Source organism: Mauremys mutica, chromosome 12 (genome assembly GCF_020497125.1).
Source record: "Mauremys mutica isolate MM-2020 ecotype Southern chromosome 12, ASM2049712v1, whole genome shotgun sequence".
Classification (NCBI taxonomy): domain Eukaryota; kingdom Metazoa; phylum Chordata; order Testudines; family Geoemydidae; genus Mauremys; species Mauremys mutica.
This window is the reverse complement of record NC_059083.1, coordinates 62,541,039-62,557,534: the sequence shown is the minus strand read 5'-3', so window position 1 is coordinate 62,557,534 and position 16,496 is coordinate 62,541,039. Positions and strand designations below refer to the sequence as shown.

General features: G+C 45.5%; 1 protein-coding gene across 2 annotated transcripts in view; it reads left to right on the top strand.

The window, feature by feature from the left end:
• LOC123346291 (protoheme IX farnesyltransferase, mitochondrial) overlaps nt 1–16,496 on the top strand; it is a 186,763-nt gene that overhangs the window by 5,023 nt on the left and 165,244 nt on the right. The gene's annotated exons all lie outside the window — the stretch shown is intronic.

The window sequence follows — 16,496 nt, the reverse complement described above, 5'->3', positions numbered from 1 at the left end:
GGAAAATTCATGAATACTGCACCGAACTAGAGCCTGGGATTTGATTTGCGATTTTCACACCCTTCTTGTATTCATTTCTTATAAACACTAAGGTAGGAAGTCCAGTTCTACAACTGTTCATAGAAAACAAAACCCAAGTTCACCATCAAATGATGAAACAAACTCCAGTAGGGGTGGGAGCAAAAGAAGAAGGCTGCCACCTGCAGGGCTCTGTGTACAGCTGGTCTCTGAGCTCTGCTAACAGCAATGCCATATTGCCACAACGAGAGCCATGCTGGTTGTGCCCCTGTTAGATCTGGTGTCTGCACTGAGCCGAAACATGCCCTTCTGGCCAGACTTGTTTCTCCCTCCATGGCTTCCTCTCTCCTTCACTGTGTCTGAGCTGGTGTGCAGGAAAGCAACAACACACTTGACATGCAGGCTCCATGGCTTGGATGTCCCAGACCCAAGCGGAACAATGCCTTTTAATGGGTGAGACAAACTCAAGGCAATTTGCAGAAAACCTGCTTTGCTTTCCCTGCATGAGCTCATAGGTGGCAGGAGCAGGAGCCTTTGGCCACAGGGCATTTTGATTTTTGGAAGAGCCTCCCATCGCCCATGGTAATTGCTTTGATATGCTGCAAAGATGGACAATAAACCCTGGAAAATGGAACATTCCAGCCCCACACACTCTCATCAGCAGCTTCTTGGGATGCAGACAGCATCTGTACGGGGGGAAGGACAGGTGGGGGGCACAGGGAGCAGTCACTACTACAGCTAACAGCACTTATGGCAGACGTCTCTGTATGTTTCTCTGGCAATGTGCAGTCCAGTTTATTGTGCGACTGCTCAGCAGGCGTGCTGAGCTGCAGTGGGTAGTGTATGGGTGAGCAACAGAACAGAAAGGGCTGTTATGAATTCATGAGCATTGCTGTAGTAATATCACCTCTCCCCCCCCTTTGCTTACCAAGATCATTTTTGGCTTTGAACATAGCCGGAGAAAACTACTTGGCTGGCTCCTAAGTCACCTTGCTGCCAGTGGGACGCTAGTGCTCTACCCTGATGACTCATTAGTTGCTGTCAGCTTGAGCTCCCTAGCCAGATGTGGCATTATCATAGGGCTTTGCTTTAGTAATTTGTGTCATGAAATTACAGAGGGCCCTGAGAGCATGAGAGCAAAGCTAGAGTGACATGGGGAGCAGGCTCACGCAGTATTCTTGCCTGCAAGTTAAAGAACTATGGGCTGGATGAATGGACTATAAGGTGGATAGGAAGCTGGCTAGATCGTCAGGCTCAACGGATAGTGATAAATGGCTCCATGTCTGGTTGGCAGATGGATTCAAGCGGAGTGCCCCAAGGGTCAGCCCTGGGGCCGGTTTTGTTCAATATCTTCATTAATGATCTGGAGGATGGCGTGGACTGCACCCTCAGCAAGTTTGCAGATGACACTAAACTTGGAGGAGTGGTAGATATGCTGGAGGGTAGGGATAGAATACAGAGGGACCTAGACAAATTAGAGGATTGGGCCAAAAGAAACCTGATGAGGTTCAACAAGGACAAGTGCAGAGTCCTTCACTTAGGACGGAAGAATCCCATTCACTGTTACAAACTAGGGACCAGGCTAGGAAGCAGTTCTGCAGAAAAGGACCTAGGGGTTACAGTGGATGAGAAGCTGGATATGAGTCAACAGTGTGCCCTTGTTGCCAAGAAGGCTAATGGCATTTTGAGCTGTATAAGTTGGTGCATTGCCAGTAGATCGAGGGATGTGATCATTCCCCCTCTATTCGACATTGGTGAGGCCTCATCTGGAGTATTGTGTCCAGTTTTGGGCCCCACACTACAAGAAGGATGTGGAAAAATTGGAAAGAGTCCAGCGGAAGGCAACAAAAATGATTAGGGGGCTGGAGCACATGATTTATGAGGCGAGGCTGTGGGATATTGTTTAGTCTGCAGAAGAGAAGAATGAGGGGGGATTTGATAGCTGCTTTCAATTACCTGAAAGGGGGTTCCAAAGAGGATGGATCTAGACTGTTCTCAGTGGTACCAGATGACAGAACAAGGAGTAATGGTCTCAAGTTGCAGTACGGGGAGGTTTAGGTTGGATATTAGGAAAAACTTTTCCACTAGGAGGGTGGTAAAGCACTAGAATGGGTTACCTAGGGGAGGTGGTGGAAACTCCTTCCTTAGAGGTTTTTAAGGTCAGGCTTGACAAAGCCCTGGCTGGGATGATTTAGTTGGGAATTGGTCCTGCTTTGAGCAGGGGGTTGGACTAGATGACCTCCTGAGGTCCCTTCCAACCTTGATATTCTATGAGTCTATGATTGAATGCGCTTCTTCTACCCAGTGGGAAGTTTCTGAGTATTATTTATAATTCTTTATTCCTGTTTATACATGAAACCCCATTGGAGTTATTTTTGCAATGAATAGTTTGCTGCACCTTAATGAAAATATTTGAGTTTCTCTGATAAGTATGTGCTCCTAGCACTCCCACCCCATCTGGTCAGACATACATGTTTGAATCCCTTTTTATTCTTCAAAGAAACGCTTCTCTTCCTTTTGGTGTCGGTCTTAATATTCTCAAGCACCAGCCTACAGCTTATCTTCTTGCAGCCAAAAAAGAATTCAGCAGCTCTCAGGTTGCTACTGGGGTTTTTGTGTGACGTTCAGGACTTGGCCTAATGGAAGGCGGTTCTGTAGAAAGACGTTTTGGGTAGAAATAGACAAAGTGGTTCAGATAAAATGAGAAGTGCTCCAAAGCCTAAAGCGCAAGCAAAACCTGAGCCTTTCTTGTGGTTCTGTAATGCTTGCTAAAGTAATGTAGTGCTCGTGTGTGTCTCTCTCTCTTTGCAGCTAGAGTAAAGGTGGGGTGATTTGGGGGGGGGGGATCAGCAAGCCAGTATTTGAGGCTCTTGTCAGGGGTAGGCAACCTATGGCACGTGTGCCAAAGGTGGCACGTGAGCTGATTTTCAGTGGCACTCACACTGCCCGGGTCCTGGCCACCGGGGTGGAGGCTCTGCATTTTAATTTAATTTTAAATGAAGCTTCTTAAACATTTTAAAAAACTTATTTACTTTACATACAACAATAGTTTAGTTATATATTATAGACTTGTAGAAAAAGACCTTCTAAAAACATTAAAATGTATTACTGGCACACGTAATCCTTATTTTAGAGTGAATAAAAGGTGACTTGGCACACCACTTCTGAAAGATTGCCGACCCCTGCTCTGGTGTGTTCCAAAACCTAAGCTTTTATCTAAAAAGAAATCCAGGGCCAGACCCTCAGCTAAAGTGAAGGAGCATACGGTGCAAGTTGGTCAGGTTGTCGGTGCACAGATGGAGTAGTGCTGGGGCTGCTTTTGCAGGGCCAGTCCCCCCGTCTCAGAACAGTTCTCAGGCTGCTCTAACATATCCTTGCTGCTGGCAGTTCCTATATGTAGAATCGACAGCTGGGCCCTGGAACCATGTACAAATCACATCCCTTTCCTTCAGCTGTGCCCTCTGTGCTGGCAGCAGGGAAAGAAAAAGGATCAAACTCTCTACATCAGATCTATGCTCCTGGAGGTTTCCCTTTGGTTGGATCAGGATAATCTTCCAATGACTGAGATGCTGGCTCTGACCAGAGTCTTAGAGCAGCTGCAGGGCACCTGGGGCTCTGTGTGTAAGCCTCTAACCCTCAAAGCCACAATGATAATCTTCTGAATAGATGAGCGATGTTGCTAAATGCAGTAATGTCTGCCTGAGTCTGCAGCCTGAGGGACCAATCACTGGTTTCAACGTACTGTAGGCCTGGTTTGCAGCTTGGCCTCAGACTGTTCTCTAGTTTTAAAAGCAAAAATGTGGTGGCTGCACTGAACAGTAGGCACAGCTGGTAGGGTGGTGACCTCTGTCCTGACTGATACACTGGGGACTAAGCCCTGTCCCTCCAGAGCTAAAAGCATGAGCTGTTATAGCTCGAACTAAAGCTCTCTAGCTGGGTGTTGTAACAAACACATACTCTGATCTTCAGATACAGAGGAAGGATGGTCCAGTGGTTCCAGCACTGGTCTAGAACTTGGGAAACCCAGATTCAGTTCCCTGCTTCGCTACAGACTTCTTGTGTGACATTAAACAAGTCACTTAGGACCAAATCCTTAAAGGTATTTAGGTGCCTCCCCCCTACCCCATGGATTTCAGTGGACGTTCAGTGCCTACACATCTTTGAGGATCTGGGCCTTAGCTTCTCAGTGCCTCTGTTCCCCATCTGCAAAACAGTAAGAACAGCACTGCTCTACCTGCCAGTGGTGTTGACAATAAATACTTTAAAGATTGTGAGGTGCTCAGATGCTTGTGGTGGGGGCCAGGTAGACCCACACTGGTGCAGTACAGTGGCATTTATACCCCTAAGTACTCTGCAGACCCAAACGAGTGCTACCTGAACTTCATTGCTGGTGCAACATTACACCCACTGCTCAAATTTGGACCCTGCGTTCCTAGTTCCAACTATGTCAGAGCATGGTTTGTCCAAGCTGGAAATCAAGGAGGTGATGGTGACGCCCGGTTGCCCAGCCCTGGTGGAAGTTAAAGCAGCAAGGGGCGCTCTCCAGTTTTGGTCACTGTTAAGAGAACTAACTGCAATGGAGAATGTAGCAAAGTGGAGCTTGTCTGCACCACTCCCTAACTCACCATCTCTTCGTTATGCCAGCTGGCATCAGAGGAGGAGACTGAATGAGAGTATAACTGTACCATGCTTGTATCTGCACGGAGGCAAAGAGTATGAAAAATTGGTAAAATGAGCTAGCAATGATACTAACAGAGAGAGTGGTTGTAATCAAAACTGGAATGGGAGTGTTCATATTGATGGCTCTCTCTCTCTGTCTGGGGAGAAAGAGGAAGGAAGCAGCGGTGGGGAGGTGGTGCTACATGGCAAAGGTGTACACGATTCCAATGAGGCGCAATTTTGTCATGAAAAAGCTACTTTGGGGGAGGATATAAAAACAAAGGAGAAATGCTGCAGTGGGGCATCTGCCACAGCCACTGCCCCAGGACTAGAAGGCGGCAAGAATGAAAGTCATAGATCAATCTTCAGTGAACTCAAGACTTCAGGATATCACCCAAATGGTGGATTTTAACAATCTAGGAATCTGCTGGGTGACGAGCAGAGCTACATATGGTCATCGCCCACAGAGAGCTATCCATGAGACAACTTCATAATCCAGTAAGTAAAAGACCCAATCAGAACAGAAGACATTTCTTACCAGTGGGTAGGAATTTATTGTGAATGCGAGAGTAATACGGAAATTGCACTACTGTCAGTGTCCTCACAGAGGCCAACATCTTGTGCTGAAGTCCTGATTATCCAGTGCCAGCTGAAGTGGAGCGGGCACTGTGTGCGTATGCCTGATGTTCATTTACTGAAACAACTGCTCTATGCCCAACTCCCCGAAGAAGAAAGGAAATGGGAAGTCCAAAAGAAACGCTTTAAAGACATCTTCAAGATAAATATGAAGAGAGGAGGCATCGACACCACACATTGGGAGATAACCGGTGAAGACTTGTCAGAGAAGGAATGACCACTTTTGAGGAAAATCGCCTTGCCCTGGTCCCAGAAAAACGCCAGAAAAGAAAGGACAGATGACTGTCACTCAGCAATCTTGGCCCAACCCTGACTTGCAACACTATCTGCAACATCTGCCAACATGCTGATCGGACTCCTCAGTCACCAAGGAACCTATAAAAAATAAAATCTGTGAAAGAGATCATCCTCAGCCTCAAGGGAGTGCACCTGACTAATATGAAAGTCTAATACTAGTGAATGCAATGGTACTTGAATTCTGCATAGCAAGTACAACTATAGGACATAGAACCAGTTGAGAACGTAAGTGAGGATGGGTTGTCTTGTGTTTAATGCACCTGGTTGGGACTCAGCAGACCTGGTCCAGTTCCTGGCTTTGCCACAAAGTTCCTGTGTGATCTTGGACAGGTCACTTAAGGAAGATTTTCAAAAGTGCCCCAGGGAGTTAGTTGCTCACTTAACATTGACTTTAAATGGGAGTTGGGTGCCTGATCCTTTTAGGTACTTTTGAAAATCCTGCCCTTAATCCCTCTGTGCTTAGATTCCCCATCTGAAAAAGGGTAGGGGAAGGGTTGCGGCCCCTGATGCCATGTGAGATGTTGAGTATAAGAAGGTGCTATACTGTCAGGAATGATAGCTAATACTTAGTCCTGCCATGAGTGCAGGGGACTGGACTAGATGACCTCTCGAGGTCCCTTCCAATCCTACAATTCTGTGATACCTGGCAAGTTACTGCACACCAGCTTGCTGCTCAGTAACTCGCATAACCCCTCTCTTACTGTGTATCTTACAGAATTTAGCACAATGGGGCCAAGACTGGGCCTTTAAGCACTACTGTTAATAATCAGCTTAGCTCCACTGAAGTCAAAGGAGCTATACCAGAGTACACCAGCTGGGGACATGTTCTCCTATAATTGATGCAACCAATTCCCCTTCCTCTTGTAAAAGAAACAGAAAAATACAGGATGCAGCAAATCTCTATCCAAGAGGAGTTGCTCAAAAATCTGAGACAGAAAAAGGATTTATGCTAGAAAGGAAGACAAGGATAGGGAACCCAACAAGAATATTCACAACCAGTTAAGGCTCTCAGGGATAAAACAAGGGCAGTAGAATGAGTTAATGCTCCCAGAGGTATTAAGAAGAGCTTTTAGAAATATATCAAGGGGAAAAGAAAAACTAGAGAGAAAGTAGCTCTATTAATAAATAAGGAGGAAGATTAAATTAATGGTGACTGTAAAATGGCTGAGCTGCTGAACTCATTTTTAAAAATCAGTCGTTAAAGAGAAATCAGGGAAAGAGGTACTGTATGGACAATTAATTAGGCGTTCCTTCCTCAGAACTCTGAGCTAAGCTGCTTTGCCCTCGTGCCTTATGTAAGCAGGTACAGCTCAGACAGAATGGGTGCATGAACTGGGAATGTCATCGCCCCATCTCTGCTCTTGGCAGATGGCTTGGATAATCTCCGTCTAATACAGAATGAAACACAGAACTTTGAACATTACCATGGAGAGTTGTGTGGCATCTGGGATGACAAGCTACAAACCAGAGACTCAGATGGATAAGTCAGGAGGTTCTATCCATTCTGTAGCCACCAAGCACCACTGGCTGATGCCTGTATTGAAGAAGAGAATGCACGTGTCACATAATGCCCATCCTGATGCCCAGGTAGCTAAATCACTGTCTGAGATAAGAATGGAATATATAACACTGGCCATAGGGCTTGGAATCATTAGGAGTTTAGAATATAGATTGATGGAAGAATATGCCTCAAAGAAAGGTTATAGCTGAGTGGTCTTAGACCTCTGGATTATTCAGTGTGTTGGGGGAAGGGAGAGGGGGGCTTTTGTAGCCAATATGTAGATACCCAAAAAGTTATTCCCTATCATTTAATATTAATACCAACTGTCTATACCCTATGCACTGGAATTCTCCAGGTAGCTGAAAATTGTCTGTGAAGAACCCGCTGGCTGTGCTCTCTCACCATGAGGACAGATGGTATTGAAAAACCACTAATGCCCACTGCACTTATAGGAAATCATGATGAAAGCTGCTCAGGGCTGTGGTGGAAGGTGAAAGCATTTGGAGAGGAAAAGGTTAAGGCCCCACTCTCAGACTCAGGAGATCTGGATTCCATTCCTACTTCCGCCACGGACCAGCTGTCTGACCTTGAGAAAGTCGCGTAGGCCTTGATCCACAAAGGGACTTGTGCACCTAAGTCTCAAGTTTAGGTGCCTAAATCCCAGTCTTAGGCTCCACTGTGATCCGCAGCACTCCTGTCAAACCATGTAGGCATCTAAACTCATTCAGCACCTAAGTTTTCAGGGTAAAAGTTCCCTCGGTGCCTAGGCTTCTGCCTCTGAGCATGAGCACAGCTGCCTTCCTGTAGGCATCCAGATGCCTATCTCCCATCTAAGGACCAGGGTGATCCATGAACCATGAAGGCAGGTGTTCAGTCGCCTATTTCACATGCAAGGCCAGGTCTAGTAGGGCTCCTCAGAGGCTGCCTGCCAGACTGGGTCCCATTCATGTATTTATACACAATGGAACAGTCATTGGACCAGAGCGATCCAGTCCCCTTGTTCCAATGAGTCTGTTGCAGTTTATCCACAATGAAACTGCTTCAGGAGGCGGGCCTGAAGGAGCCCCATATCAGAAGAGCTCAGCAGATAGAGCACTCTCCTAGGATTTGCATAAGGCAGGGCCTCCCACCTCATTTCTCCTCAGCAGGCAGAGAGGGGAACTGATCCTGGGTGTCCCGCATCCCAGGTGATTGTTCTAACCACTGAGAGAAAAGTTATAAGCTGGGCTCCTCTTCATCGTGTTTGTGTGTGGAGTGAGGTAGGGGCCTAACTTATTAAGAAACTACCTAGGCATCTAAACCTCCTAATTCCAAGCAGCTGGTTCCCATTGGGGGATTGTTAAGCAGAGTTAGGTGTCCCCCTGCAGCCTGGCCATAGGTGCCTATCTCTGAGAGAGGGGCGGGCTTAGCACACACCCCTGTTGTTGGTATCTCCAATGGGCTTGCTAGTGTGCTGGCTTTTTGTGGATCATGCTCTAAGGCACCTAAATCTCCCCATTCGTTGTACACGGAGTCTAGGTGCCTAACTCAGCCTTGTAGAGCACAATGTTGTGCCTGTGATTTTCTAAGTGCCTAAAAGGCAGGTGTTGTAATGCCGAGTATTGAAATACCTAAGCCCCTGCAGATATGGGCCTTAATCTCTCTGAGCCTCAGTGCCCCATCTGTAAAATGGGGATAATAATGCTTCCTTACTTCCACCCACTCTTGTCTCTTTAGAGTGTAAATTCTTCAGAGCGGCGTCTATATCTTATGTGTTTGTACAGCACCTAGCACGGTATGGTCCTGATCTCAGTTGAGGTAGATGCAAATAATAAGTAATAACCTTAAAAAGATTCCTAGTTAAAATTCTATAGAGGGAAAATTCCTTCCCAACCTTATAAGACTTTGGTTTCCCGTACTTTGCACAAGTATTAAACTATATTTTTAAAATAACACAAAATACAGTGAAATAAGACAGGGGAAACGTTTATGATAAAAGAAGGATTTGATTGTAGCACAATTCTGAAAAGAACTTTTATGAGGATTTAAAAAGCTCAGAAAACTTCGTTAATGCTAAACTACTGCAGGTCTCCTGAGAGATGTAAGCCATGCAGTAGTGAAATTCAGGTCAGATAAAGTTGCCATTAATGATGCAACTCCTTCAAAACTTTCTCACATAAATTAATTTTGTCTTAAACTTTGCTCTCATCTGCAAGACTAATATTTTAAGGCCAATTTTTTTCCAAGTTTGGTTTTCAATGTGTGAACATGGACTGCAGGGAAAATTGTTAAAGGTCTGCTGGAAATGAAAATGTGGCCATAAAGACCTAGACTAGCATATGAATAAGTAATCTTGGCCTGTTTTGAAAAAATACAGCTGGTTCGTAAATGTGCATAGGATGGGTTAATAAAAGATGACCATCTGCTGTAAGAAACAAGCCTAAAGAAGTCACTGTTGTGCTGGTGAGTAGGTGCAGAGAAGGGCTATGAGGGGAATGGAGAGCCTATCTTGTCTACACAATGAGTTATTGCATGGCAGCCAGGGTGTGAAGCTAGAGCATGCCAACTTGCCATGCAGTAACTTGCTAACCTGCACTTTCATTGCAGTGCAGCAGTCTCCACAGGGTGAGTTACTGAGCAGCAAGCTGGTGTGCAGTAACTTGCCAGGTATCATAGAATCATATGATTGGAAGGGACCTCAAGAGGTCATCTAGTCCAGTCCCCTGTACTCATGGCAGGACTAAGTATTATCTAGACCATCCCTGACAGTATAGCAACTTCTTATACTCAACATCCCACATGGCATCAGGGGCCGCAACCCTTCCCCTACCACTCCAGCCTGGAGGATATTAAGGACAGTCTCCGCTTCACATATGCTGATCTATGAGAGCCACAGCTGATATATGTACAGCTAAAACGAACATAAAATGTTCCTTCCCCTTCTTTAAGCTCAGTTCCATAAATTAATTAAGGTTTTAGTGGATTTGCTTTTAACTTGCACATAATTTTTGAAGTGTTTGTTACTCAATAAAACTCGATTGTTTAGAAAATAATCTTTAGTAGTTTGCACCATATGCTGCAGAATACTTGGCAGTAGTAAAAGCACCCACTTAATTGTTGTACACTGTGACACAAATCACAGGATCCGTGACAGTGTAATAATCACACATGTACAGCAATAGGTGAATTGTCAGTGTTCTAGTCATAGAGGAGTACCAGACACCACACGATTCCTAACAGGCCCCCAACCTGTAGAGCCAGATGGACAGAATGCATAACTGTGGCTTACTGTGCTCTATCTATTGAAGTGCTCTTTCAAAGTCTCCCTGAACCGCATAGCTCTGCACTGAGCTCTTCTGATAGCTCTTGTGGCTGGCTCTCCGAACTCTGCAGGCAGCCGCTCCACCTCCACCCTGGTGGCAACTTTTCCTCCTTTGCTTCACCGACATTTGGCAGGACCCATCAGGCAGCTATAACCATTGGGATATTTTGCACACTGAGATCCAGTCTACTGAGCAAACAATACTAGCATCCTTTCAGACTAACAAAAGCACATTCAACTGTCATTTTGCACCTCCTGAGACAATACTTGACTCTTTCCTTGGTGTTTTTGGGATGGCCTGTGTAGCAAGGGATAGGCTGGGCATCACTATTGGCATTTCAACATTCCCAATGATAATCTGCCAGTTGGGAAAGAAAGTCCCTGCTTGTAGCTTTTTTGAGCAGTCTTGTGTTCTTAAAGATGTGAGCCTCATGCACCTTCCCTGACCAGCCAACACTGATGTCAGTGAAGCATCTCCAGGGATCCATCAGTGCTTGTATAACCATATAAAAGTAGCCCTTTCTGTTAATGTACTCTGGGGTAAGGTAGTCTGGTGCCAAAATAGGGATATACATGCTACCTAGATCTCTACTGCATTATGGGAACTGCATGGTGTAGATCCATCGATTGTGTCCTGCACACTGCCAAGAGTCATAGCCCTGAGTAGTTGAAGATGATTAGTGGCCCTGCACACTTGCATGACAATGGCGCCTGTGGTGGATTTTCCAACTCCAACATGACTTCCCAATGACCAGTAGCAATTCGGTGTTGCAGGCTTCCACAGTGTGATCGCCACTAGCTTCTCAGCAGTCAGTGAAGCTCTCTTTCTGGTGTCCCTGCATTAGAGGGTTGGGGTGAGCGCTGCACACAGATCCAGGAATGGAGCCTTGCACAGCTGAAAGTTCTGCAGCCACTGCACATCATCCAAAGCCTGTATTATGATGCGATCCCACCAGTTAGTGCTCAGAAGAGCCCGGAAGAGGCAGTCCCCCATTTACAACTGCTCCATGAACACTGCCACCAATCTTGAATTGGTTCTTGCAATGTGCCCCAGCAACCTGCCCTTCAGGAAATCGTCATGTTCCCTGCAGCTCTTCTTGTGGCTCTGCAAATACCAGAGGATCATGCATGCTGTACTTGCAATGCTCATAGCAATATTGCAGAGCTGTACAGGCTCTGTACAGAGATGGTGGACGGTAATAAGTGGGTTTGTGGGATTTTCAAAATGGGTGTCAAAATTATGGACTAGAAATGACATTATGGGGTGGAGAAAGTTGCAGGCTGGGAATCTGACCCCGCAGTCTCAGTAACCACTTCATGACTCATTTCTAATCCATCAGGCACTGCCAAAACTTCCCAAAAGACAGTGTGCTGGACAGTGGCGAGATTCACAATGGGATACCTACCCATCATGCACTGTACGATTCATTTTTTCCTTTGCCTTTTCCTCTTTCATTTCTTCCTCCCTCCCTCCCGCCCTGAAAATCGGAGAACTGAGTGTACTTTTAAATCTCCCTTCCGTGGCTTCACACACTGCTGTACAGTTCTTTCCAGCCCAAGCGCCATGTATTATGTCCTGCCTAGTGTAACGCAATGACTGGAGACTACTGCTCTGAAAGTTCTCCTTGGTCCCTCAAGCTGATTTCATTGATTCCTTAGTGTCCACAAAGCCAGAGCGTAGCCTCTTCTCCAAATGGTACTTGCTTATTTAGAGAATCAGACTCCCAAAGAAGTAGTGTTCAGAGCCTGCTGGCTTGTTTCAGTGGCACACAAAACTGTCATCCCTTGTGCAGCACAAAATTTGGAAAGCCTCAGGAAGAAAAGCCCTTCTCTGGCAAAACAAGCACTAACCATAGAGTATTACTCACAAAGGCACAAAACAGACCTCTTTACACCTCCGAAGAATCTTAAAATTATGGCCTGATAGAACAGCCAGCAAAGAAACTTCACCCTCTATCAGTGAATCAAAGCATTCAGTAGCATTCAGTGTCTAGTGTTTCTTTCCACTACAGCGAGCCAAGCAAAGCCAATGCTAATCGGTTGAGAGAACTGCAAATGTTTTGAAATACTGCGTGGATTAGTGGAAAGTCCAAGATTTGGGCAGACATGAATTATTGTGTGTAGCTATAAATAAATATTGTTCCCAGCTCAGCTTCTGGCTTGTGGCCAACACACTACAAATTCATCAAAAAAAAATGAATGGGTTAGTGTGTTAACAAGTGCCTGATGGACTATGAAAACCGCCCTAGGGATGCACATGCTGTACATTACCAGCTAAGCATGTTTGCAAAACTTAACTCTTTGAATATGGAACTATCAAGAGGAGTCAGCCCATTTAAAATATACTGTGGGAGTTCAGATAACATCAAGAGCCCGATTCTCATTTATACTCAGGCCTCTTTACACTGCAGTGTAAATGAGCCATAATGCGGGTTCAGAGTACACTTACAACCACCTTAAGGCTCTTTTACAGTGCCAGATTGATGTAAAGAAGCTTCAGTGAGAATCAGGCCCTATATCTGAAGAATCATACTTTGTCTCTACAGGTGCAGAAGGGATAATTTAGTGATGTCTTAAATTTGTCTTTTTTTTAAAAAAAGTCTGACCTGTTTTGAATCTCATCGGGGCTTTTCTATAGGCTGCTTATCTCGCGCTCCCTGAAACAAAATATATACCTCAGCTTTCTGGTAGTATATTTCCAGGGAAGGAAGAATGGCCCAGTGGATGAGACACTGGTCAGGGAGATGGGAGACCCAGGGTCAGTTCCCTTCTCTGCCACAGACTGCCTACATGACCTTGGGCAAGTCACTGAGCCTCTCTTTGCCTCAGTTTCCTATATGTAAAACAGGGATTGAAGAGACAGCTGCTGCTGGGATAAAACTGCCCATTGAAACATCAGGTAATGACACCCCTACAATCAAGTCAGTCAGGGAATATACACACGCTGCATTTCCTGGCAGAATCCCATTTGGAGAGTGACTATTCATTATGCCAATGTCTCCTGAGCTCTTTTTGCACCTCAATAGTTAGATGAAGAACATCAGAATTCAGCTTGTTTACGTGTCTGCATGTATGTGTATATATATATATATATATATATAAGGGGAAGCCCTGCATTTATTATTAAGAAAACAAACTTGAATATATAGAAAGTAACAAGGGAAAACAAAGGCAGGTATTTGTTTGCATGGTTTCGGGATTGCCTGATACTCTTGAGTTTTGAAGGATCGGTCAATGGTTTGCTAATGCAGAAATGACACCTTGCAGGGTGCAAGAAATTACTTTAGGCTGCTAGAAGAAGGAACAAGGACACTTTATCAATAGAGCTAGAGACTTAGGAAATAAATGGGAAGGGAGTGGCAGGGGTGGGAGAGCCCATGGTGACTTAGATTACACTCTGGGATGGGGGAGTAAGAACTCACTTTACCTTCTTGCCCAGGCTACCCAAATCTTACGCTTGGTCTATGCTACAGAGATAGTCCACCTAAGGCAGCATATGTTGACCTAATTATGTCAGTGTCTACACTCTAGTGCTGCTTCCACTGAAGTAAGGGGCACACTACACCAACATAATAATCCCATCTCCATGAGAAGCGTAGTTCTTATGTCAATGTAATTAGGGAGATGCTGTGTCTCTCCATAGACATACAATGTTACTTACATTGGCTGTCAGCCCCAAGCTGGACTGACATCTGTGAACCCCCCACCCTGCCCCAGCGCTGACAACCCAGAACCTCGCTGCCGCCTCCGGTGAAAGGATAGTACAAACCTGGCTGCCCCTCAGACTCTCCCTGCCATCCCTCACTGGGAGGCAGCTCATCTCCCCCACGCCCGAATCCCTCACTGGGAGGTGACTGTAGACTCACAGCAGAGCTTTCCCCTCCTACCCCTGGGGCTGACAGCCTGTGAGCTGTGAGCCCACACCAGGCTCAATTTCACAGGAGGGAGCCTACCAGTAGTGAAATTGACATTATTGTCAGTTTCACTGATGCTATTACTTCACTTTTCCTCTCTGGCTCTAGCTGTCAGCCAGGGAGCTCAAGGTCTCCAGCTGTGAGCCCTAGGAAACTGACAGTTGGAGCTCAAATAAAAAGAAACTGACAAGAATGTCAATTTCACTGCTGGTAGGCTCCCTACTGTTAAATTGAGCCTGGTGCCAGCTGAGGGTTTGTCAGCCTGGGGTGAGGTGGGGTGGCGGCTTACAGCTGTGAGCCCATACCCAGCTGAGAGCTTGGGCTATCAGTGCAGGGATTAGTGGGAGATGGACCAGCTGTGAGCCCAGGCCTACAGCTGAACCTGTCAGACACAGGGCTACTTGGCTCCAGCTGTCAGTGTCACAATGCCCAACATCAGTCAGTGGAAATGGTCCTGGTGAGGACACACACCACTGACAGAAGGAGCAAGTGTGGACACAAACCACCCTTTTAATTACTGCAGTGGCTGTACATCGACTTAAGTCAACTTAATTTTGTAGTGTGGACAAGGCCTTATTAGAGGCAGGTGCTCAGAAGTAAGCAGATGCTGCATGCCTGGTTACCCCCCACCCTTGAACAAGTGGGCAGGCAGTGGGGCAAAGCTAAGTTTTCTGTAACAGCAAGTCTGCTCCCCAGCCCTAACAGGTCTCTGTTTGAAACAATGTCACTTCAGCAGACTAAGTAAGCACTAAAGCTTTCCCTAATCTGACTTTAGGTGTTCTCCGAACTATTAAAAGAATAATTTATGAAATCCCTAGATCAGTTATAGAATAGCATCAGTATGCATAATTACAAGGCTCAGGAGTGCTGTTACCCTTGCAAGTCAGTCATTTGCACTTATATAGTGTTTGGTGCTGCTGCCATGACAGCCTAAGGCATTTTTTGCTGAATTCAACAAATTCTGGGGCAGAACAACTGTCCAGACAAGCTGGTATTGAGCAAGTTGTGGTGCTTCTTGTACAAGGGCTCAAATGAAAGAGAGAAAGAGAAAGAAAGAAAGAAAAAGTAACAAAAAGGCAGAATGGGAAAATTGTTGGAAAATCATTGTCTGTGAGACAAATAAATTGCAGTACTGGACTGATGATAGCTGTGCTGAAAATCCCTCAGTCTCACCATTAGGGAGGGCACAAGTCTCGCATGTAAACCAGACCTGGCTCTTTAAAGCCTCCAGTGAAGTCTTTCCTCAGATAGATCTTCAACTGTGCATTGTGCTGAAAGGGTTGAGGAATGACCTCTCCCCACCTTAGTCATTTGGTGGACAGTTAATAAGGGATGAGGGAACCTCATATGGGGGCCTGATCCAACTTCCACTTAAGTCAAAGTGAGTTTTTCAATTGTTTTAAGATGGTGCAGTTCAACATCCTGAAATACAGTTGGTTACCTGAAGCTTATCTAAACTACCTGAAACTCCTGAACCAGCACATTACATTTAATTATAAAATATTATTTTGTAAATTTCATGAAGTGTTTGTGCTGCACCATCACATCATATTGGACAACAGAACAGGCAGCTGCCAAATGATTCTTCGCAGCTTTCCCTGGTTTTGGCTCAACTCTTGCAGTCCTATTTGTATCACTGTAAGAACGCCCGCTATATCGACTGGGTTACAGTCTTATGACAGTTGTGTTCTTCCACTGCTGTAGAAAGAGGGGAAACAATCATCCAGGGCACTATTGCTATGGTGAAATGGTTTTCAAATATTTTCAGGTCTTGGACCATTTCTTAAGATTGAAATAATCTTGTGGACACCCCCCCCTTCCAACCCCACAAAACCTCTGTACCCACTAGTGTGCTTGCTGTGACAATGAGCAGGGACAAAAACAATGTGCAAGGGGCAAAAGGTGAAAGTGGTGTCAAACCTGGGATATGGCGATGGTGAGACTTGAAACGCTGGAGCAGTCGGAAGATACAGGAGAGAGAAAAATAAGAGAAAATCCATTTGTTATTTTCTTTCTGGGGGGGAGGCTAGGAAAGATACAGAGCAAGATGACTTATGAGACTTTCAAGAAACAGCCCATCAAGATAAGCAAAGGGGAAATCTCAGTGATAAGAAAGTGGCAAAAAGAAGAGCTGAATCCATGGAACCGTGAGCAAATGAGCAGTCCAGTG